Source organism: Lontra canadensis, unplaced genomic scaffold, assembly GCF_010015895.1.
Source record: "Lontra canadensis isolate GAN:19392208 unplaced genomic scaffold, GSC_riverotter_1.0 scaffold14, whole genome shotgun sequence".
NCBI lineage: Eukaryota > Metazoa > Chordata > Mammalia > Carnivora > Mustelidae > Lontra > Lontra canadensis.
Genome location: NW_022631008.1, coordinates 11,366,015 through 11,382,623, shown reverse-complemented (window position 1 = coordinate 11,382,623; position 16,609 = coordinate 11,366,015).

Here is a 16,609-nt window from a genome sequence, read left to right as displayed (position 1 = left end):
ACGTGATTATCTGTTTTGTGTGTGTTGAGTTTGAGGAGCTCTTTATGGATCTTGGATATCAGTCCTTTGTCTGTAGTGTCATTTGCGAATATCTTCTTCCATTCCGTGGGTTGCCTCTTTGTTTTGTTGCCTGTTTCCTTTGCTGTGAAGAAGCTTCTGATCTTGATGAAGTCCCAAAAGTTCATTTTTGCTTTTGTTTTCTTTGCCTTGAGGGATATATCTTGAAAGAAGTTGCTGTGGCCGATGTCAAAGAGGTTACTGCCCATGTTCTCCTCTAGGATTTTGATAGATTCCTGCCTGACATTGAGGTCCTTTATCTATTTTGAATTTATCTTTGTGTACGGTGTAAGAGAATGGTCAAGTTTCATTCTTCTTGTACATTTCTTGTCTTAAAATTGGAATGAACTATTTTTCCATGAATCCTAATTCCTTTTAAAAGGGAAGAGAAAAGCACTGTGAGCTCTTCCATACATGCACACATGCACACATGTACCCACATATCCACATACATGTACTTCTCAAGACTTTCACCACATGTATTCTAATTTTTAGGAAAGTGTATAATGTTGTTTTATTGGGATACATCTGTACTAATTTCTTAATATAGAATCTGTATTTCCCTCTGTTTTTAGACACTATTGAGTCACAGTAAGTTCTTGTACTTTTCCTCCAGTATCAAATCTAAACTGATTGCCTTTTAGTCCCAGTTTATACTTGTGAGGTAATGAGTAAGCTTTTTCATTTTCCATGGACTCTCTCCATTCTCATATATTTGTTGGTGGCATTAATTCTACATTAAAATACATATCTGTCATTCTTATGCCCACTAGTTAGTCTAGGTATAAAATTAAATATCACATATTCATCAATAGTACCCATGGTAAAACTTCATCAATCATATGTTAGATAGCTGAATCCTACTTTCTAGTTGGTTCTTCAGGCAAGCCGCATGGAACAAAAACCTCAAAGTTTGTCCATGTCCATAAATGTTTGCCTGTGATCTAAAACAGCATGGCCAAATTTTAAATACCTGACTCACATTTTCTAAATGTATAAATAATGTAGCTCCAAAGTCTTCTGGCATAAAATATTGTAGTCAAGAAATCTGATACTAATTTGATTTTTCTTTCCCTTATATGCTGAATGTTTTTAATTAATGGCTGGTCAAAGTCATTTTTCTGGAAACAAGCTTTATAAATCTTTTAAGTTAAGTCATCTTGTTAGGGTACATCTCAGAGTTTGACATTCAGGTTCAAACACCCAGTTACTTTGCTTTTTCAGTTTCTAATCATTACTTTAGGAAAGTTTTATTTGGATTATAATTTAAAATACTTATTCCATCCCATGGTTTTCCTTCTCTTCTTAGCATACTACAACCACACATATCATACATCTCTGTTGCCTGTCTTCTATATTTAATACTTTTTTGGATACCACTTTTTCCTTTTAGTCTCTAATTATTTCCATCCATTTCACTTCAATACCTTTACTCTCCTTTACATGATATCTGTGTTTTATCTTTCATTTCAATTTGTCTATTTTTAGAAATATTTTTCTTCCAGGTTTTTACTCTTATTCCTGAATTCTGCCAGTTCTTCTTTTATTTCTGTTGTTAAACTACCTTATTCCTGAGCTGTTCTGATTTATATTATCCAGATTTCTGAGAATTTGCCTAATATCTTCCTAGGTATTTTGGAATATTAGGATGCTGTGTTCATCTGTGTGATAATAATTTAAAGATTTATTTATTTATTTGAGAGAGAATGAGAGAGAGAGTGAACAGGAAGAGGGGCAAAGGGAGAGGGAGTGAGAATGTCAAGCACACTCAGCAGTGAGTGGGGAATCCAACACGGGACTTGATCCCAGGACCCTGAGATCACCACCTGAGCAGAAACCAAAAGTAGGATGCTTAACCGACCAAGGCACCACATGTGTGGCAATAATTTAATAGCATTTTCCCCTACTGTCAGGATTCCATTTGATTAATTTTCATCTTTTCTGTTATAATGTTTATTGTGTGAGATCTGATCAAATTCCTGTTAGTATTGTCCAAAATGTTGTCCTGTGTGGTGACAGAGACAGGTTATCTAGGGTTTCCAAGACTTAGAGTTCAAGTGCGCCCTCCACTTGGAAAGTGCAGCATTCACACAGTCACTTTGTGCTGCCATTTGTCAGCCTGTATAGAATAAGTTTGATTCAGGACAACTTTGACCTAGATTTGGATATTTCTCTAGGTTGATGAGATTTCCAAGGACTTGCCTTCCAAAACTGTGCTCTCACTTTGAACTTTGTATTTTACTATTATAATAATTTCATAGGTATGCCTTATCTGATTTTGTTTGTTTGTTTGTTTGTTTTTTATTTGACAGACAGAGATCACAAGTAGGCAGAGAGGCAGGCAGAGAGAGAGGTGGGTGGGCGGGGTGGGGGGTGGGTAGCAGGCCCCCTGCTGAGCAGAGAGCCCAATGTGGGGCTCTATCCCAGGATCCTGGGATCATGACCTGAGCCGAAGGCAGAGGCTTTAACCCACTGAGCCACCCAGGCGCCCCTTATCTGTTGTTTTTTAAAGCATATTTCTAAAACTACCTTAAAATGTGTATGGAGTGTTAAAGAAACATGAATAATGAAGTCAGATGAGGAATGTGGAGGACTTGCTCTATCATATAACAAAGTATAGCTCACAACCATGGTGGTAAAAATACAGGAATGGACAAATAAGCCAGTGAAATAGAGATTGATCCATATATAAAAGAATTTGACATTAAATTAAAATAGCACTACAATCAGAAGGAAAAGGACAGATTGCCTGATATATAGAAAATAAGATGGAATCCTTATCTAATCTATGAAGTGTAGATTAAAGTAAGTGCTAAATAATTGCCTACTGTCACTACCCCTACTACTGTGCCCAAATCAAGAATTTCTGATCAAAGAGTAATCCCATGAACAAGGTAACAGACAAGAGAAAGAAGAGAATATTTGCCTAAAAATCATAAAACATTAACCTCTAGAAATTTCTCAAAAAAAAAAAAATTAAAAGAGAAAGCAACTTGATAGGAAAATGAGAAAGAGCATAAAACAAGTTATCCATAGAAGAGGAAACCCAAAAAGCTACATGGTTGAACCATAATTACCTGCCATATTTTGTAAATCAAAAATGTTTGGATATCAACAATTTCATATGTTTCAACTTAATTAGTAATTGGTAAGACACAGAAAATCATTAGTAATCAGAAAAACGTAAATTTAAACTGCAGGGAGAAAAAAAGTTTTATAATGCTGAGTGTTAGCAGGGATGTCAAGACATAAGTACCTTCACCCCCTGCTGGTGAGTCTGTCTAGTGATACAATCTGGAAGGCCTTCAAGTAACATGTAGTCAAATTGTATATATGTAGATATATAGATATATAGAGATATAGATATCCTATTAAACTGCAGGCCCTCTTATGAATATGTATACCTAGCAAAATTTTACTTCAGTTCATAAAGGGAAATATATCTATCTAGATAGATAGATATCCAGATGGAGATATATATATATATATATATATCCATCCCATATGATAGTTCTCCAAGTGTGTGATGGAAATTCTGAAGGTAAAAACAAATTTTGCACTCACCAAAAAAATAATCTGATAAAATATGGTAAATGTTCACCATGGAGTAATATGCAACATTTAGCAGTACTGACTAAATGCAAAGTGCATACCTAGCAACAAAGATGGATCTTGCTAACAGTGCTTCATTTTTTTAAAATTGAAGTATAATTAATGTAGAGTGTTATATTAGTTTCAGGTGTACAATATAATGATTCAACACGCAGTGCTCATTCATTACTCAGGCTCATCATGACAAGTGTATTCTTCATCTCTTTATCTATTTGATCCATTCCCCACCCACTTCTCCTCTGGAAACCAGTTTGTTCTCTCCATTTAAGACTAAGTTTATTTTTATGTTTGCTTATCTCTTTTTTCTGTGCTTTTTTATTTTGTAAACTCCATATATGAATGAAGTCATATGGTATTTGTCTTTCTCTGTCTGGCTTATTTCACTTAGCATATAGGGCCAGCAATGTTTTTGCAAATGACAGGATTTTATCTTTTTCTATGGCTGAGTAATATTCCATCACACACACACACACACACATGCACACACACACACACACACACACCACCATCTTTATCCAATCATTTATCAATGGCAATGTGGGTTGCTTCCAAATCTTAGTTATTGTAAATAATGCTACAATAAACAAAGGAGTTCATATATCTTTTCACATTAGTGTTTCCCTTTTCTTCGGGTAAATACCCAGTAGTGGAATTGCTGAATGGTATGGTAATTCTATTTTTATCTATTTGAGGGACGCCTGTATTGTTTTCACAGTTGCTGCATCAATTCGTATTCCCCCCAACAGTCCACAAGAGTTCGTTTTCTCCACATCCTCACCAACACTAGTTATTTTTTTTCTTTTTTCATTCTGACAGGTGTAAGGTAATAACACACGTAGTTTTGATTTGCATTTCTCTGATGATTGATGACGTTGAACATATATTCATGGGTCTGTTGGCCATTTGTATGTCTTCCTTAGAATGTCTGTTCAGGTCCTCTGACAATTTTTAATTGGATTATTTGCTTTTTTCGGCGTTGAGTTGTGTCAGTTCTTTATATGTAACAGTGCTTCAATTTTTAAAATAGAAAACAAAACATGATATATAACATAATAATATTTATCTACATAACAGGATACCATTTATGCACATGCAAAATATTACATACGTTGCAATGTATTCAGATAAAAAAATAGACATGAAACATTGAAGTAGCTGATTGTGTAGTGAGGAAAATGGGATTGTGTCTATCAGCATTTGAGGAAATTAACAGAAAAAGAACAAAAAATGAAGTAAATATTCAAGCCAAAAACAAGTGCAAAATTAAAAGGCAAATGCAAACTGAAAAAGAAATATTGCAACAAATATAACAAGGAGTTATGTCCTTCACTTTAAAAGGAGTTTTCAAAAATGAAAGGAAAAACAGAAAGAAACAACTTTATATTTTCAATAGAAAAATGGGTAAAAATAGAAACAAAGAGTTCCCAAAGAATAAATAAAAATGGATAATAAGGATATGAAAAAACTCATATCTCAGTAGTGAAGTTAATTCAAATCAAAAGAAGAAGGTTTTATTTTTTTGCACAAATACAAACAAGTGAGAACCATAATACTCAGTGCTGGGGACAATATGTGACACAGGCACTTACATCCAGCTCTGATTTTAAAAGTTTCTATTTATAGAAAACTATCTGTAACATATATCATCTTACTGTTAACCAGTAATTCTGTTTAGGGGAACCTGTTATAAAGAAATGAATAGATCTGGGAGAGAATATTTATGTACAGAGGCATTTGTTACAGTACAAGTTATAATAAGAGAAATTAGCCAAGTAAAGGGAGACTGTTCATAAGAAAAATTAATAAAGTTATTAATAAAATTAATAAACTTATGTTTTCCAAGGTTACAAATAAAAAAAGTTTGCTTTAAATTATTAAGAAAGAAAAATCATGGTTAAATGTGTGTGTGTGTGTGTGTGTGTGTGTGTAGTAGGTTTCTTTGTGGTTGCTGTTATTGACATTGAATACCTACCAGTTAAAATGTGCTTGCTTTTTCTACAAGATGTAAAGAGGATATTGCTTAATTTGTTTGGCACATCAATGTCAAAAAAAAGTGGAGAATGGAGAGAAGCGTTCTATATTAAGAGAAACTTCAGAACCTCCAAACCTAAATGCAAATTATTGTCTTTGATTAGGCACTGATTTGAACAAATTAGAAGTCAAAGGTGGTTTCATTACATTACAGATTTATTGTTAACCATTTATAGCTTTAATAGTGTTTTTGTAGAAAAATGTCCTTATTGGGACGCCTGGATGGCTCAGTGGGTTAAACCTCTGCCTTCAGCTCAAGTCATGATCCCAGAGTCCTGGGATTGAGCCCCGCATTGGGCTCTCTGCTCAGCGGGGAGCCTGCTTCCTCCTCTCTCTGCCTGCCTCTCTGCCTACTTGTGATCTCTGTCTGCCAAATAAATAAATAAAATCTTTTTAAAAAGTCCTTATTATTTAGAGCTATATTCTGAAGTGTTTAAGTTAAAAATATAATAATTTATGTAATTTTATTTAAATTAAAAAATTCATCAAAATAACAAAAGTATGACAGAATCACACAATTGTTAAATCTCAATCATGACTATACGAGTGTTCCTTGTATTATTTGCTCTAATTTTCTTTGGGTTCTAAAATTTTTATAATGCAGAGTCCAATAAAAATTCCTCATAGATTTCTCCCTAGAGAGGAGCCCACCAATTCAGTATAGAAATAGATTTTGGTTTTAAAAGATAAATGATAAAATAAGTTCTTACAAAACTGCTAGTCCCCACCCTATTTCCATTAGAAAGTAATAATTTTAAACCCACCACGAACCCGAATACCAACAATTAATTCTGCATTGGTTAAAACTTCCATTTAAAGTTTTCCACAAATTAGGTGTATCTTTTTTTTATATATAACTTTTTTTTTTTTTTAAGATTTTATTTATCCGTTTGACAGACAGAGATCACAAGCAGGCAGAGAGGCAGGCAGAGAGAGAGTCGGAAGCAGGCTCCCTGCTGAGCAGAGAGCCCGATGCTGGGCTCCATCCCAGGACCCTGAGATCATGACCTGAGCCGAAGGCAGAAACTTAACCCACTGAGCCACCCAGGCGCCCCTAGGTGTATCTTTAATAGAGCACTGTATTTAAAGATTAAAGAAATGAATTAATTTTATTTGTTTTCCTAAATTTGTATACATTACTCCAGAAAATTATTTGTTTGGGGAAAGCAAGTGTGTGTGTGTTTTGTTTTGTTTTTCAAATACTTGCCTAGATAATAATAATAAGATTCCACTGAGTGATGAAGCAAAGACTGAGATAAGAAATGGGCTGGGCTAGGGCACCTGGGTGGCTCAGTGGGTTAAAGCCTCTGCCTTCAGTTCAGGTCATGATCCCAGCGTCCTGGGATCGAGCCCAGCATCGAGCTCTCTGCTCAGCAGGGAGCCTACTTATCCCTCTCTCTCTGCCTGCCTCTCTGCCTGCTTGAGATCTCTGTCTGCCAAATAAATAAATAAGATCTTAAAAAAAAAAAAAAAGAATTGGGCTGGGCTATTGTTTCCACGTGTGCATCTACTAGCAATCATGAATGTATCCTTCTTGCTTATTAACACAATGGTAAGTTACTTCCTATACTCGTCTGCACCTTGCTTGTTTTGCTTAACTTTGTATTTTAGAGGTCTTTTAATATCAACATATAGGGAGCTTTCCACATTTCTCTTATTTGGCTGCATAATGTGTCATAATTTATTTAACATGGCCCCTATCAATTTACATATGATGGTATTTCTAATCATCTCCTATTTGTTGGACTTTTCTTCTTTTGGAGTCAACAGTTTATTATAGCCTGCTTTTATGCATATTTGGAAAAATTAAAGGAGTGAGGTAGGTGAGTGCTAATAAATATGCTTGAAGCAGAAATAATGAGGAGAAAAGAACAAAACATTGGAAATTCAGTTACAGAACAGATAAGAGTTTCTGAATTTTAGGACATGCTTATTTCAAAGCAAAGACAGAAAACGGAGGTGGAACCACATGCAAAATGGATTTGTGGGATATCCAGGAATCATTTGTGATTCCAAATAATACTCAGAATAATTAATTAGGTAAAAGAATATTCTTACTCATTTTTTCCTGTGGTAAGTAAACTCAGATGTGTGTGTGCCTGTTGCGGGTGGGAGAATTTTGCAGTAAACTACTAATAGATCTCTTGTGAATTTATCCCTGCCCCTCCACCATTTATTATTGAAATATAAATATGTTTATGTTACTATACCTCTTGAAACCCTTCAATGGTTACTGAAAACCAAAATAGGATTCAAGACTCAAAGGTATTTTTTTTTAATATTTATTTATTTGAGAAAGAGGGTGGGAGAGAGTGGAGCAGGGGCAGAGGGAGAGAACCTGCAAGCAGACTTCTCACTGAGTGCAGAGCCTGACTTGGGCCTGACTGGTGACCCATGAGATCATGACCTGAGCTGAAACCAAGAGTCAGACAGCAAACTGAGCCACTCAGGCACCCCCCAGGGGTACCTTGGTGGGTGGGAAGAGCTGCAGGTGTTGGTTGTTGAAAGTGAAATGACACTGAATCTTCCCACCCCCACTTACTTACAAACACATTAATATAATAAAAAAGGAGCTAAGAGGATCTCACCAGAGTACTAACACTACCCTCTACAAAATGGACATGGAGGAAAAAAATCAAAGACGGAGCCTAAGGGAACTCCAACATTAAGAAGTCAGGGGAAGGGGCACCTGGGTGGCTCAGTGGGTTAAAGCCTCCACCTTCAGCTCAGGTCATGATCCCAGGGTTCTGGGATCGAGCCCGCATTGGACTCTCTGCTCTGTGGGGAGCCTGCTTCCCCTACCCCACCCACCTCTCTGCCTCTCTGCCTACTTGTGATCTCTGTCTATCAAATAAATAAATAAATAAATAAATAAATTTAAAAAAGAGGTGAGGGGAAAGCAGAGAGATAATAAAGGTGACTGAGCAAGAGTGACCAGTGAAGAAGAAGTAAAACCAAAACAGTAGGTGTATTAGTTTCCTAGCGCCATTATAACAAAGGACCAGAAACTGCATTCCTCAAATCAACAGAAATTTCTTCTCTCACATTTCTGAAAGCTAGAAGTTGAAAATCAAGGTGTCAGTAAGGCTCATGTTCTCTCCCAAGGCGTTAGAGAAGAATCCTTTCTGGCCTTTTCCACCTTCTCATGGGTTGCCAGCAATTCTTGGCATTACTTGCCTTGTAGATATATTGCTCCAATCTATACTTCCATCTTCACATAAGCCTTCTCTCTGGTGTTTCTGTGTCTTCGCATTGTCTTCCCTCTGTTCCTGTCTGTGTCCAAATCTCCCTCTTCTTAAAAGGACGCCAGTCATGTTGGATTTAGTGCATACCTTCACTTAGTATGACTCCATCTTAACTTACTTACAACTGTAGAAGATTCTTATTTCCAAATATGTCACAATTCATAAGTTCCAGGTGGATGTGAATAATATTTATTATTATTAATAATTGTTAAATATAATTACATTAAAATAATTTAAATTATTAAAATAATAAAATTAAATTAAAATAGTTAAATTAAATAATAAATAATAATAATTCAATAAAACCCAGTACAATAAGTTGTCCTAAAAGCCCAGTGAAGAAAGATTACCAGAGAGGAAGGAATGATCAACTGGTCAAGTGCTACAGTAAGAAACGTCCTTTTGCTTTAGCTACCTGAAGTTCAGCGATGGCTTTCATAAGAGCAATTTTAGTGGAAAGTTGGGGGCAAAATTCTAATTTAAGTGGCTTAAAAGAGTACGGAAGAATTAGAACAACAAGAAGAATTTTGCTAACAAAAGGGAAAGACATATAGTACTGAGTGGTTAGTAAAGTTTTTTGCTTTTATTTTCATTTGCTTTAAAGTAAGCTGGATGGAAAGTAGTTTTTAAATTTTTTAAAAAGTTGTTTTTCTTTTTAAAAAGATTGTTTGTTTGAGAGAGAGAGAGAGCACTAAGAGAGAAAGACCGCAAGCATGAGAGTGGGGCAGAGGGAGAGAGAGAAGCAGACTCCCTACTGAGCAGGGAACCCAAAATGGGTCACGATCCCAGGATCCTGAGACCATGACCTGAGCAGAAGACAGACGCTTAACCAACTGAGACACCCAGATGCCCCAGTTTTGTTCTTTGTTTCTTTTCTTTTCTTCTTCTTTTTTTTTTTAAATATTTTGTTTATTTGACAGAGATCACAAGTAGGCAGAGAGGCAGGCAGAGAGAGAGGGGGAAACAGGCTCCCCACTGAGCAGAGAGCCCAGGACGCTGAGATCATGACCTGAGCTGAAGGCAGGGGCCTTAACCCACTGAGCCACCCAGGCTCCCCTATTTGTTTTCTTTTTAACAAGAAGAAATGGCAACAATTTTTAGACTTAAGGGAGTGATTCAATAGAGAACAAATAGCGTTGAGATAGAGGAGAAAAATTAGGACTACTTGGTAAGCAAGAAAGGCTAAGGAAATTGACTATTGGAAAAGCTCGTATCTGATCACAGAAAGGAAGCCCAGGTATGTGGGTGTACATGCTGGAAGGTGAATACACAGTCAGTGAGTCTGCAAAAGTTTTCCTTTGATTGTTTTAATGTCCTCAGTCAAGTAGGAAGGAAGGTCATGAGCTAAGAAAGATAATGTAAGAGGAAGTGTTCACGTTTGAAGAGAGGAGAAGGTATAAAATTCACCTAGGGAAGTGGTTGAGCGAATGGACCAAGGATATATAATGTGATTGTCTAAGAAGACTCACGGGATTTTTTGGGGATTAACAACCATAAATTCAAAATGCGATACACCTATAAATTTATATGTTTTTATCTTGTCCTATTCAGTGGGCTCAGGAATATAATAGACATCTGGATTCAAGTGATTACGTAGTTTTGCAACCAAATAGGAGAAAGCAAGAAAGGGGCAAGGGAGTCAAATAAATCAATATGGGAGTGATTACCTTGATTTACCATGGATTTGGACCTTCAGTTGAATAAGAAATAAGGATATAAATGGGATGAGAGAGAGTGAAAAGTTCGTAGGCCCAATGGATTAGAAGTCCCAGTGAAATAGAGTTAGAATAGTAAAGGGTATAAGCTTTAACAAATTGTTACCTTAAAGCTTTCTTATTAAATTTGTCATTTTCAAGTTTGATTAGTGAGAGCAAAATATGTTTAGGGTGGCTGATTTTAGTACCTCCTTACTCTCTTCATATTCTTTATAAACCTGTTTATACATCAAAGATAACTTGTCATAAATATTATTGTCCATGATTTTAAAAACTTGTCTTCCTCATAAAATTTGAGTTGGAAAGTTTTACTTTTAATTCAGTCTCACATGATGAGAAATTTTCAAATATAACTTTTTCTTGAAAAACTCATGCCATTGATGAATAACTACAAATTAAATACAGTTAATAGATGATATTTTATTGAATATTATAATACTGGTAAAACAATCCACAAAGATTAGAATTATGATTTAATGTAATCTCCATTGTAATCGCCATTATTCTCCTCTGTGTCATTTAAACTTGTATTAGCATTTTTTTTTTTTTTTGCTAAAAGATATTTCTCTCTTTAGTTATCTAGCTAAGGCTCTCATCATTCATTTTTAATCAATCTATTTTTTATTCTTATAAATATTTAAAAGTTTTTAATAATTACTTTTGTGTATATAATAAGATTCCAAGTGTCTAATTAACTAATAGAGCACTTTGCCTTTGTAATAATAAACCAACACATGGATTAAAAAGAAGGATAGAATTTCAACACATAGCACATAAGGAAATTTCCATTTCAAGCTGCATGTGAAATGCTTGTGTTTTTTTGTGTATTTCTTATGGATAACATTTTGTTGAATAGTTTTTTCATGGCTTCTAAGAATTTTTTTTTTCTGAGTTTAACTTATTTGCTTAATTTCCTTATATTTATGTTTACTTAAGCTTTATTTTACCTTATTTTAAGGTTTTATTTTTACAGTTTTCCCTACCATCACTAAGTAAATTTATTTATATTTTCTACTGTTGCAAAATGCATAGCTTCTATGATGGTTTTTCTGGTTGTGATCCTTAGCTTACTAACAGCAGTACTTCTCTTTATTTCTTCTATCAGTTTCATAAGTACGCCAGTATCTGTAGCTTACCTCTGAACAATGTAATGCAACTGAACAAATGTCCAGTTCTGTGTGACTCTGTGCTTCTCCCCCTTTGGCTCATGTTATAATTTGGCCCTACATTCTTATTTCTTTTCTTGCTGGGAACTTCTTCCAAAACTGTCTTTTAAAAATAAGGGTCTGAAGATTCACAGACCTGTATCCCTGGGGAAAAAATAAATATATGTTTATAAAAAAATAATAATAATAAGGGTCTGAAAAAAAAATAAAAATAAAGGTCTTTCTGTGTTTTACAAATCATGTGCCTAAATATCTTTACTTTCTCTCATGTAATAAAAAGCAGTCTATTTATTTAAAATTCTAGGCTCTAATTTCACATTATTTGCAATTTGAAAATACAGTTTCATTGCTTTTCTTGGTTATATGTTTCTAGTGTGGTGATATATGAAGTCGAAACAATGTTTGTTCTTCTCTTGGTAACCTGCTTTTTCTCTCTGGAAAACATGAGAATCTCTTTTGGTTTTGAAAGTTCCTGGGGCACCTGGGTGTCTCAGTAGGTTAAGCCTTTGCCTTCGGCTCAGGTCGTGATCTCACGGTCCTGGGATCGAGCCCCGCACTGGGCTCTCTGCTCGGCGGGAGCCTGCTTCCCCCTCTCTCTCTGCCTGCTGCACTATCTGCTTGTGATCTCTCTCTCTGTCAAATAAATTCATAAAATCTTTAAAAAAAAAATTCCTAAACTTCACTCAACTATGGTAACCCATTCTGTTATTAATGACTTTAAGATTCTTTGTATTTTATGCCTATTTTAAACATTATACCTTAAATATTCAGATAAGGCTTATGCCTTAATATCTCCATATTACGTAATACCAAATAGTTTTTTAAAGTGATAGTATAAGTTCACGTGAGTTCTTCTTGTTCCACAAGTTCAAAAATAATAGTGCTTATTGGGCTTTTCCTTTGGTTGAAGAAACTAAAATATAATTTTCATTTTCCTTATCATAATGCATGTGTTTTCATATTTATTTATCAACCATTTGTGTTTCCTATTCTGTGAAATGCCTCTTCATATCATTTGTCCATTTTTATTAAATTAAAAAAAAAACAATTTGTAGGGACTTTTTATATATTCTAGGCACAAATCATTTGTAAATTATGTTTTGCAAATATCTTCTTACACGTTTTTGGCTTTTAAAAATTATCTTTAAATTATCTTTAGCTCTATTTTGTGATTTCTATGTCTTATTTAAAATTCTTTACCTACCTTAATGTTTCAAAAGGCATTCTCTTAGGCATTTTTTATGAATACTGATGATGATTTGCCTTTCATCGTTGATGTACATGGCCATTTTGGCCATATGCCAACTTCCAATAGTTGAATGAGTTTGCATCTGGAATCTCTTTATTATCCCACTGGTGATTTTCTCTACTCTATTACCAATATTACACTATCTTAATAATTTTGCTTTAATATAAATCTAAATTTATGCCAGGTTATAGCTCCTCATCTTCATTTTTTCAAAACTTTCATAGCAATCTAAGTGGCAAAAATGCACCCATGGTATATAAAGGCACAAATCTAAAAAAAAATTCCCATTTATGATACTCAGACTTGGGCTTTATGTTCTTGGCTTCTCGGCCACTCCTCTCTCCCCCCATTCACCACATAACATTTGCCCATGAATTTGGCAGTTTCCAGAAATTTTATATGCAACTCTTCTGATAGTTTGGCATTCTACTGGATAAGCACTATTATTTTGCACACTTCACAGCTGAGAAAACGGAAGCTAGTGGATATTTTAATTAACGAACTAGATATAAATTTATCAAATATATCTTTGTATATTTCAGAATATCCAAAATTACCTGTCTCTAAAGAACACAAAAATTTGGTCATTGATTTATTATCTATTTTCAAGGAAGTTCATTATTACAAATCACAGAACTTTTTGTGGAGAAGAAATCAGGAAGACACTCATATTATTTGGACAGATAATTATTAGCAAACATTAGAAAGTAGCATAGTCTGTTCTCTAGTTTGGGGATATAAAGTGATATGTTGTCAGAAATCTTCTATTAATTGTCTTCTAGATAAGAGCTGAGGTTTGGCCAGCTCATATATATGGTAATTGTCATTATCATATGTGAGCCATTATAAATCAGTAATAATGCACTAGGCACAGGAGGTTGTCAAAGCATTTCCGTCCGTAGTTGTACTACATGACACACCTGTGAAGGTTGTTTTTAGTTTGAAGCTGCAGCTACTGGACTATTTTCATCAAACTGTTCTGAATCATATCCTAAGCGATTATTCTTGTTGAAAAATGTATCTTATCTCTGATTACTGCATGCCTAGTTGTGCTCTCTGCCCTTGCTTTTTGCTAGCAATTTATCTAGGAAAGCTTCATGTGAAGTTATACTCAAATATGTTTTTAAAGTTTCTTTCCCATATCTCTTATACAATATAATCAAAGTGAAATTGTAAAAGACCACTTATTGGAGATGAACCCCTTCAGAAATTTCCCTGAAGCAGCAGCCCTCAGTGTGCCTGAGAGAATTCCTTACTTCAGAATTTCTATGGCATCAAATTTCAGTAAAATGACTAGTGCAGAGCTGATATGCTCACCAAAATATCAAGAACATAAAAATTCCACTCATATACAACAGACCAAGTTATATTGACAAGTGTTTCTATTTTTTTTTTTAAGATTTTGTTTATTTATTTGTCACAGATGGAGAAAGAGAGAGAGAGAAAGAAAGCACAAGCAGGGGAGGTAGCAGGCAGAGGAAGAAGCAGGGTCCCCACAGAGCAGGAAGCCCAATGCGGAACTTGATCCCAGGACTCTGGGATCATGACCTGAGCTGAAGCCAGACACTTAACCAACTGAGCCACCCAGAAGTCCCAAGGGTAACTTCTTTACGAACATGGTTCTTAAGTCTTGACATGGTACTTAACATATCAGGGACAGATTCAGACTCTTCTGTGCTCTGGTAAAATTAGCATTGTGGCTCCAGCAGAAATTTGCTGAGACTCAGATAATAGAACTGACCAAACATAAAATGTGCTGGGAGTTGTAGATTACCAAATTACATTTTCTCTTCCCAAAATAACTTTTGGCATGTAAGGAAGTTCACTACGTCTCTTCTACATCCTATTCATAGGGGTCTTTGGATCATGGTGATATCTAAAGAGAGTAAACAAAGTGTTAATTGCAAAGCACTCAAGGCCTGCCACCTGGGCCAACCCCCTTGACCCTATCTTGGAAAATCTGCTTTGTTGCTTCTATTATTCTTTTATAAGGACATAGCTAAGAACACAGTAATACCTGTGCCCACAAAGAATCAAGTAATACCATGTACCACGTGGTCAGTAAGCTAAATTGGCACCCAGACTAGAGGCCAGAAAACACACTCTGTGAAAGAACATTTTTACCTTCTAGTGAGGCTCTGGTTTGTATTAATCAGATTTCACACTGTATTTTCCAACAGAACTTTTTTTTTTAGAAGATTTTTTTTTAAAAGATCTCATTTATTTATTTTACAGAGAGAGAGAGATCACAAGTAGGCAGAGCAGCAGGCAGAGAGAAAGGGGGAAGCAGGTTCCCTGCTGAGCAGAGAGCCCAATGCTGGGCTCGATGCAGGGCTCCATCCCAGAACCCTGAGATCACGACCCGAGCCGAAGGCAGAGGCCTAAGCCATTGAATAATCAGCCCCCCCCCAACAGAACTTTTAATTATCAGAATTAACATCTTTCATTTTTACTAGATCATTAAGATTATATACAATTAAGCATTTCAGAATATGTCCAACAATTCTGACAAAAACAAGGAAGCTAAAAACAAATCTGAGATTCTTTGGAATTTATTAATGGGGAACCTTTTCTCCTATAATTCCAGATTTAACAAGAAACAAAGACATCAGGAGATAATCTGGATATACTATGGGAATGGCTCCTTGATGTTTGGAAAACATGATGGCTTCTAGTAAAATGGAAGGTAGATGTAAAAATTGCCTTGGTATGGTACTGAGGAAGGGGTTAAGTTCAGAAAGGTTGACATGCTAGAATGGATTTATTACATATTATCAGCAATCCCATAAGTTACTGATCAGTGAACCCCATAAGCTGCCTATGCTCCCCAGGAGAACCAAGAGGACATTTCATTTATTAAAGCAATAAAGGATTATCAAGTGGTGAGGGCAGTGGCATTACTAAGGAGCTCAGTTGTAGTTTTCTTTTGCAGGTCAGAGTTGATAGTACAAAAAGGTGCTGGGTTCATTAGAGGCAAAAGAAAGAATGAGATTCTGAATATTACAAGTCAGATAAAAGCAACTAACTGTCAGAGGCAAGGTGTTCATAATTACCATAACAGGTAATAAATCCAAAATGGCAACCAGCAGTCCTGACTTGCTGGGATCTGTGCTGAAGGCTAATAGACTCTGGTGCTCCTAGGAGTAAGATACATGGATATCCAACAAGGGTATCATTGACCTATGTAATTACAAAGATCAAGTGAGAGTGAGCTGAAAGTTGGTGTCAGCTAATGTGGTTGAAATTCCCAATCTTTCATCTAGCTCCTGTTGGAGTAGATACAAAGACACAAATCTTTATGTCTTAAATCTCAGTGCCGACTAACGAGCTCCTGGCAGAGAAGAGACACTAAATAATAAGGATAAGATTACTCATCCAACAGTCAGTCACCTTTGTCCTTGACCACTCAACGCTTATATAAAGGACCCATGAACAGAGTCACAACTGGTGCTTTGGCCAACAGAATAAAAGTGGAAATGATATGTACCCCTTCTGAGCAGAAGTTTTGAGTCACTACATTTTTTGGTACTTTGC